Below are 7,850 nucleotides of genomic sequence, written 5' to 3'. Positions count from 1 at the left end.
AATGGATCTTTTTCAAACACTTTCCAATTCATCAGAATGCATTCTAAGGGTGTACACTGTACCCTGCCTGTACTCTGTCCCTGCCCCATACCTATGGGAAGACACTGGGCGTCCCCAGGTCTTAACAGGCAAACAAAAGGTTAACAGCACTGGACTGTTCCTACCTTGTCCACGAGACCGGTTCCCCACCGTCGCCCGTAGCTGCTTCTCCACTATCTGAGCGCGTTGCACCGAGTGCCCTCCGGGGTCGACCACACCGCGTCTCCGCCGAGGCCCCCGATGAAGTCACCGGTGCGCGCTAGGCATCGGTCGTCGCCACAATCCGTCGACCTCCAGGAGGGGTCCGGGCAAGGCTAAATTTAGCCTCAAGCCCACCCAGGGACGCCAAAACTGTTGCCGGCACAAAAGGCCTGAGGCTACAGCAACAGTGATTCGTTGCCCGGAGTGCCTCGCTCCAATTAGACACACCAGGGTGGAGAAGCAAAAAAAAGTTTATTTGAGATCTCAAAGCGCAGGATGCTTGGAGGAACACACCTCAGATCAAGCACACCCCAGACAAGCAGCTCTCTGTCTTTATACATGATCTTAGCTAAGCATGTCTATTACCCCCAATGCCCAGCTCCTCCCTCCCACCCCCTCTTCTCCCTCCTTTTCAGTTCCCATACAGCAAATACATTATGAAGCAGCAATTACTCTAAACAGGTTAGATCATACTTGGCAAAAAACATATTATCTCGTTAGTAACTTTTCTTGACCGGTCATTCTGTTTCACTCCCTTTAGCCAGGTGCAAGCAGGCTGTATAATTGCCTCCTGGTACTGATAACTAGTTGCCACACATTCCATTCTTTCCATCTAGCCTGTGGGGTTAATTAAAGTTTAAACATGGAAGCGGTTCAGACAAGCAGAGGCCTAATACAGGGAGCCTTCATTGGCACTGTCATTTTCCACCCTTCTGTCAACACTGGGTCATGCCTGGTGCCACCAACAATGTGATAATTATGCTTGGAACCCTGTTTTGGCCTCTGCAGAGGCTTACGCCCTTTGCCTTTGTTGTATCTGATCTCTTCCCTTCTGGCAGGAAGAGGAGACTGAGGTCAGAGCTCCTAGTCTGGTTTCTGGCCACTTGACTGTTGTTTACAAACTTTGGGTTGTAAAAAGAAACCTGATGTCCCACCAGGGGGCACCACTAGCTTGGGAAATTCTGCAGGAGATGGGTGGTTGGGAGGGGCAAACCCATCCCTTGTCATGAGCCGTTACATTAAAAACAAAAAATGCAGCACCCATCCAGCAGGGCAGAAGCAAAACAAACCCTCAACAACAAACTGATCTGGTTTTTTGAAAGTCAAGGGCCCTATCCTGAATCTGCCTTTCTAGTGGGTCAGAAAGAATGCCTGCTGCTCTGTTTATCTGTCCCCCACGCAGATCCCTGAACCAAGGTCAAACAGTCCTCCCTGGGTCTGGAGCTCCCCCCTCCCCAAAGATCTGACTCAGGTGCCTTTGAGGAGCAGAGGAAAGGGAGCCAGCTGTAAGCAGATCTCCCACCGATCCTATTTCACAACATTCATCTCGTGACAAAATGCAACTTTCCAATGAAACAAATAATTTAGCCAGATGGCGGAGACAGCAGCTTCTCCTCTTGATCCCCTCCCCACATTGATGTCCATCCATCCCCACAGAAAGAAACTGCACAAGAGCCCTCTTCTTTATCCTTGAGGGGGGAGGGGGAGGACTTCCCCTCCCCTGCATTCTAGCTGGTAGATTAGGTTAGGATCCAGCACCTGAGCAGCCATGACTGCGGAGAGGTTTCACTCAATCTTTCTCCATCTAGGAGGTGAGGCAGATCCTGTTTGCACCACCCCTGGAGGGTGGAATACCAGCCAGACCCCTGCTGAAATGCTACAGATGTCGTGGACCTAGAGAAAACCAAATCACTGGAACCAGAGCCCAACTTTCTCCTCTTATTGCTCACAGGGACTCCAGAGATTGATGCTTGTGAGTTCACACCCGGTTTCTGCCATGTGCCCCGCCCCCAGCCCCTGCATGACATGGGCAGCTACCACCGGTTAACACCCAACCAAAGGGCAAACACATTTGTGAAATGCTTTTTGGATACAAGGCAGGGAGGAAAACCCCAAAGGTATCAAAGCTGCACATCACACAACAGTATATTTAGCAAATGAGAATGGCAGGGGGAGGAGGGAACAAACCATTCCCTGGCTGGGAAGTTACTGCACATTTACAGGCAGGGAACAACTCATTTCAAAGAGGAATTTCCCTGGATTCCCTCCCTACGCAGATAAAATAGAAGGGGATGGAAACAGACACTCACCATCAAAATCAGTGTACACTGTGTCCTTGAGTAATGCCCCAGACCCAAAATCTATGGAGTTTCAGTTCCCTGCTGTTCAGATCAACCAGGATGTTCTCGTCCTTGATATCCCGGTGCAATACCCCACAGCTATGACAGTGCTGAACCGCCTCCACAACCTGGTGGAAAAAGCTGCGGGCCTGCTCCTCGGGGAGAGCACCCCGCTCCGTGATGAAGTCAAACAGGTCCTGCACAGGATCCGGTCGCTCCAAAACCAAGACGAAGCTGTCCGGTCTCTCAAACCAGTCCAAGAGCTGAATGACCCCCGGAAGCCTGAGCCCACTCTCTTCAGGAGCAGGATCTCCATAGGCACTCTGCTCCCGCAAGGCTTCACAGAGAGAGAAAGGAGAGCTCCATCAGAGGCAGGCAAACCCACCCACCAAGTCAAGAGCTACTGTGACGAGGTGGGACTGGTTTTAATGTTCCCTCTGAATACTGGGGGGGCCCTCAGCTCTGGCCGACCCTCTGTGGCCTGGCAACTAATGGCCAGGCCCTTCCTCCCTGCAGACTACGGGTGCCATCGAGCACCCCCGACCTAAACGGGGGCAGGAAACTGGAAGGGCCTGGCTGGTGCAACTCTTCCCCCATGAAGAGGGGGATGCTGGGGCATCCCTGGGAACTTCCCCAGGTCACTGGCTGAAGTGACCCCGCTCAGTTCGTTCTCGAAGGGGGGAGAGGTGTGATGAAGTGGGACTGGTTTTAATGTTCCCTCTGAATACTGCGGGGGGGGGGGGGGCTCAGCTCTGCCTGACCCTCTGTTGCCTGGGAACTAATGGCCAGGCCCTTCCCCCCTGCAAGGGGATGCTAAAGGTGTTGGAGCCAAAGAGATCAGGTGACCTCCTGGCCCGGGAAAGAGACTCAGCCCAGAGAGGAGGGGCTGGAGGGGGTTTGGCAGTTTTTGGAAGCTGGCTGGGGAATGGAGGGGAGCCCCGAGGAGGCTCGGGCCTCCCGGTGGGGCGGTGGCCTCCCTGGGGCCCCAGATGGACCTAACTAAGGGGGGGTCTTGTGGTCTGTACCGGCAAGACCTGGTTTGGACCGTGTTCTTGTCATCTAAATAAACCTCTGTGTTACTGGCTGGCTGAGAATCACGTCTGACTGCAAAGTGTGGGGGCAGGACCCTCTGGCTTCCCCAGGACCCCGCCGGGGTGGACTCGCTGTGGGAAGCACACGGAGGGGCCTGCTGAATGCTCCACGGGAGAGGAGGCTCCCCAAAGTCCTGACTGGCTTTGTGGGGAGCAGTTCCAGAGCAGCGCCCGGGGACTCAGTGACACCTACGACACCTTCACTACAGAGCCAAGACCATGCAATGCAGAGCCACAGCACATATCCCTGCCCAAGACACTTACCAGCTCTCCCCAGTTAGAAACCCGGTCCCGGTCCACGTGCTTGATGGCTACCTAGGACAGAACCAGCCAGACAATCAGAATCGGGTCAGGCAACCCCAGAAAGAGGGGAGGCAAACAAGGGACCAGTGAAGGGGAGGCAAGATGGTGGCTATGCCAGGGCAAAGCAAAGGAGATGTAACGGGGTAAGGGACGGGTCTCTCACCAAAGGTGGAGCTCTATAGAGCAGGCTGCAGGGGTGGGATGGGGGGGTCCCTGTCCAGGTTCTACTCACCGGGGCGCTGTCCGACAGGCGGGTGCCCAAGTAGACAGAACCAAAGCCACCACTTCCCAGCAGCGGGCCCACCTGGTACAGCTTCTCCAGCGGCTCCTTGTCCTTCCCTGCAGGCAGAGAGGCACAGACACCAGGATCAGACCCAGCTGTGTCCTCAAAAGACCGGGCCAACCCTCCAAACCGGACCAGAGCCACATCCCTCCTCAGAATGACTCCTAACCCCCCCAAACTGGACCAGACCCACATCCCTCCCCAAGCCAAACTGGAGCAGACCCACATCCCTCCTCAGAACGACCCCCCACCCGCCAAAACCGGACCAGACCCACATCCCTCCCCAAGCCAAACTGGAGCAAACCCCCATCCCTCCTCAGAATGACCCCCCACACCCCAAAACCAGACCAGACCCACATGTCCAATTGGTCAAGCCCTTGGGCAGTTGATTGGCCCACTGGCCCTACTTAAGCCAGCAGCAAGCACAGAAAAGTATCCAAAACAACTGAGCTCCACCCTGCTCTGGACTGTGCACCTTATGCTTCTTGATTTCCTGGCATCCTTACCCAGCTTGAATCCTGGCATCTGACTTGTGGTTCTGGACCTCCAGTTTGTTTCCTGGCTCTGGCCTCCTGGTATCCTGATCTGGGCTTAACTCTGGTTCCAATTTCTTGTTTGTCTTCTGATCTCCAGGTATCCTGACTCAGCTGACTCCTAACTGCTGTTGCATGACTGCAGACTCTGGCTGCAACTACTAAAATCTAACTACCCATGACCTGGCCTTGACAAGGGGAGTTCTTTGCATCCCAGCACAAAAGGAGGGGAAAGAGATCTTCACACAATTTAATTAAGCATCAACTGTACCACTTAAAGCAGCAATTAAATTTTATTAACTGCTGTCTCAGTCTTAACTATAACATCTCTGCTGTAACATTAGTTGTGTTTTCTGGGTGTTTATACAAATGCTATGTATTTTTTTTTAATTACCTACTAGCTAATTAGGTAGCTGAATGACCACTCCCCCCCCAAAGCCTGAGCTTCTAATTGACACAAATTCCTCAACATCTCTTTTAACCCCTGTAGCAGGGGGCTGGTGCAAAAGCACCTAATTAGCCCCTGCTCAGCCAGCCCCAATCAGGAGAAATAGATTGGGGCTGGGGAGAAGTCTGGTGCCTGGCCTCTGGAACTGGCTGCACCTGTGGGCCTGCTCGTTGATGAGCTATAAAGGCAGGCTGGCTAGCAGCCAGTGTAAGGGGGGAATGGCCAGGGAAGGGACAGTCTCCAGGCTGAAGGGAGACTCCCTGTAAAGTTTGTAAATAGTATTGCTGGTGGTGGGAACTGTCTGTAAATAAAAGCCACGGGTGCTGCAGTAAGAAAAGCCTCACAGTGCTTTATTGGTAGAGAGAAAGAGCTCAGCAGGGAGGCAGCCCAGGAAAGGACCCGGTTACAACCCCCCAACTCATTCAAATAGTAAAGTAACTCAGAACTTCAACTCTGGACTGTGATCTTGACACCAATGTCCAATCATGTAAGCAGGTGCAGGCCTGGTCAGTACTTGGATAGGAGACCGCCAAGGAAAATTCAAGTGCTACAAGAAGTAATGTTTATGGATTTCTTTAGCAGAACTCTTATCATAGAATCTCAGGGTTGGAAGGGACCTCAGGAGGTCATCTAGTCCAACCCCCTGCTCAAAGCAGGACCAAAATCAACTAAATCATCCCAGCCAGGGCTTTGTCAAGCCTGACCTTAAAAACCTCTAAGGAAGGAGATTCCACTACCTCCCTAGGTAACCCATTCCAGTTCTTCACCACTCTACTAGTGAAAAAGTTTTTCCTAATATCCAACCTAAACCTCCCCCTCTGCAACTTGAGACCATTACTCCTTGTTCTGTCATCTTCTACCACTGAGAACAGTCTAGATCCATCCTCTTTGGAACCCCCTTTCAGGTAGTTGAAAGCAGCTATCAAATCCCCTCTCATTCTTCTCTTCTGCAGGCTAAACAATCCCAGTTCCCTCAGCCTCTCCTCATAAGTCATGTGCTCCAGCCCCCTAATCATTTTTGTTGCCCTCCGCTGGACTCTCTCCAATTTATCCACATCCTTCTTGTAGTGTGGGGCCCAAAACTGGACACTACTCCAAATGAGGCCTCACCAGTGCTGAGTAGAGGGGAATGATCACATCCCTTGATCTGCTGGAAATGCCCCTACTTATACAACCCAAAATGCCATTAGCCTTCTTGGCAACAAGGGCACACTGTTGACTCATATTCAGCTTTTCGTCCACCGTAACCCCTAGGTCCTTTTCTGCAGAACTGCTACCCAGCCATTCGGTCCCTAGTCTGTAGCAGTGCATGGGATTCTTCCGTCCTAAGTGCAGGACTCTGCACTTGTCCTTGTTGAACCTCATCATATTTCTTTTGGCCCAATCCTCTAATTTGTCTAGGTCCCTCTGTATCCTATCCCTACCCTCCAGCGTATCAACCAGTCCTCCCAGTTTAGTGTCATCTGCAAACTTGCTAAGGGTGCAGTCCACACCATCCTCCAGATCGTTAATGAAGATATTGAACAAAACCGGCCCCAGCACCGACCCTTGGGGCACTCCACTTGATACCGGCTGCCAACTAGACATGGAACCATTGATCACTACCCGTTGAGCCCGACCATCTAGCCAGTTTTCTATCCACCTTACCGTCCATTCATCCAGCCCAGACTTCTTTAACTTGCTGGCAAGAATACTGTGGGAGACTGTATCAAAAGCTTTGCTAAAATCCAGAAATAGTACATCCACTGCTTTCCCTTCATCCACAGAGCCAGTTATCTCGTCATAGAAGGCAATTAGGTTAGTCAGGCATGACTTCCCTTGGTGAATCCATGCTGACTGTTCCTGATCACTTTCCCCTCCTTTAAGTGGTTCAGGATTGATTCCTTGAGGACCTGTTCCATGATTTTTCCAGGGACTGAGGTGAGACTGACTGGCCTGTAGTTCCCTGGATCTTCCTTCTTCCCTTTTTTAAAGATGGGCACTACATTAGCTTTTTTCCAGTCATCCGGGACCTCCCCCGATCGCCATGATTTTTCAAAGATAATGGCCAATGGCTCTGCAATCTCATCGGCCAACTCCTTTAGCAACAATACTGAAATAAATGACTCAGTCAAGCCTCCCCTCTGGGATGCACCTGAAAAAAAATATTTTGGATAACATATAAAACTGCTTAGGAATAGGGGAGTTCACTCAAGTAGCCTCACTGAATTCCAGTTTAGATCACTATATTGCCCCTCCTAAAACTCCATGGATTTTCAGACGCATGAGGCATCCCTTAATTTCTAGCCTAGACTGTCACATATTGTTTGTAACTAAACAGAAGCCATATACAAAATGAAATATGGCAATGTTTTGCAGCATATAAAGGATTTTACAAATCTCTCTTCTTAAAGGTTTGGACTTTGCCATCTATCCTTTATAACATGCCGCAGTTTTGCAATTCAGAAATTCAGATCACTTTTCCTTTTTTAAGGATTAGCAAGAATTCTGTCTCACCTGCAAACTTGGCACAACAGGCTTCACCCACTTTTGGTCTGAAGGAGTGATTGTTCTGAGTGCTGCAATATTCTACCAGTTCAGTCATCAACCTACACAACTTCTCTTGATCTACTAAAAATAAGTGAACAGAATTTGTTAGTACTGCATGATGTTTCAAGCCTGATAAATATACATACCATAGGCAGGGCCGGCTCTAACATTTTTGCTGCCCCAAGCAAAAACAAAGAGGGCCGCCCCCCCGTGTTGCATCGCCCAAGACCCCGCCCCCGAGCATCGCGTCGTCCAAGTCCCTGCCCCCGAGCATCCCCCAAGACCCCACCCCCGAACGTCGCC

General features: G+C 51.1%; 1 pseudogene; it reads right to left on the bottom strand.

Annotated features, from left to right (window-relative positions):
• Window positions 1-2,289: 2,289 nt before the first annotated feature.
• Window positions 2,290-7,602, bottom strand: LOC123359711 (annotated as a pseudogene).
• Between the last annotated feature and the right edge of the window lie 248 nt (window positions 7,603-7,850).

This window comes from Mauremys mutica, unplaced genomic scaffold, assembly GCF_020497125.1.
Source record: "Mauremys mutica isolate MM-2020 ecotype Southern unplaced genomic scaffold, ASM2049712v1 Super-Scaffold_100167, whole genome shotgun sequence".
Taxonomy (NCBI): Eukaryota; Metazoa; Chordata; order Testudines; family Geoemydidae; genus Mauremys; species Mauremys mutica.
Note: the sequence above shows the minus strand (reverse complement) of the source record. Positions and strands in the feature narration are given on the sequence as shown.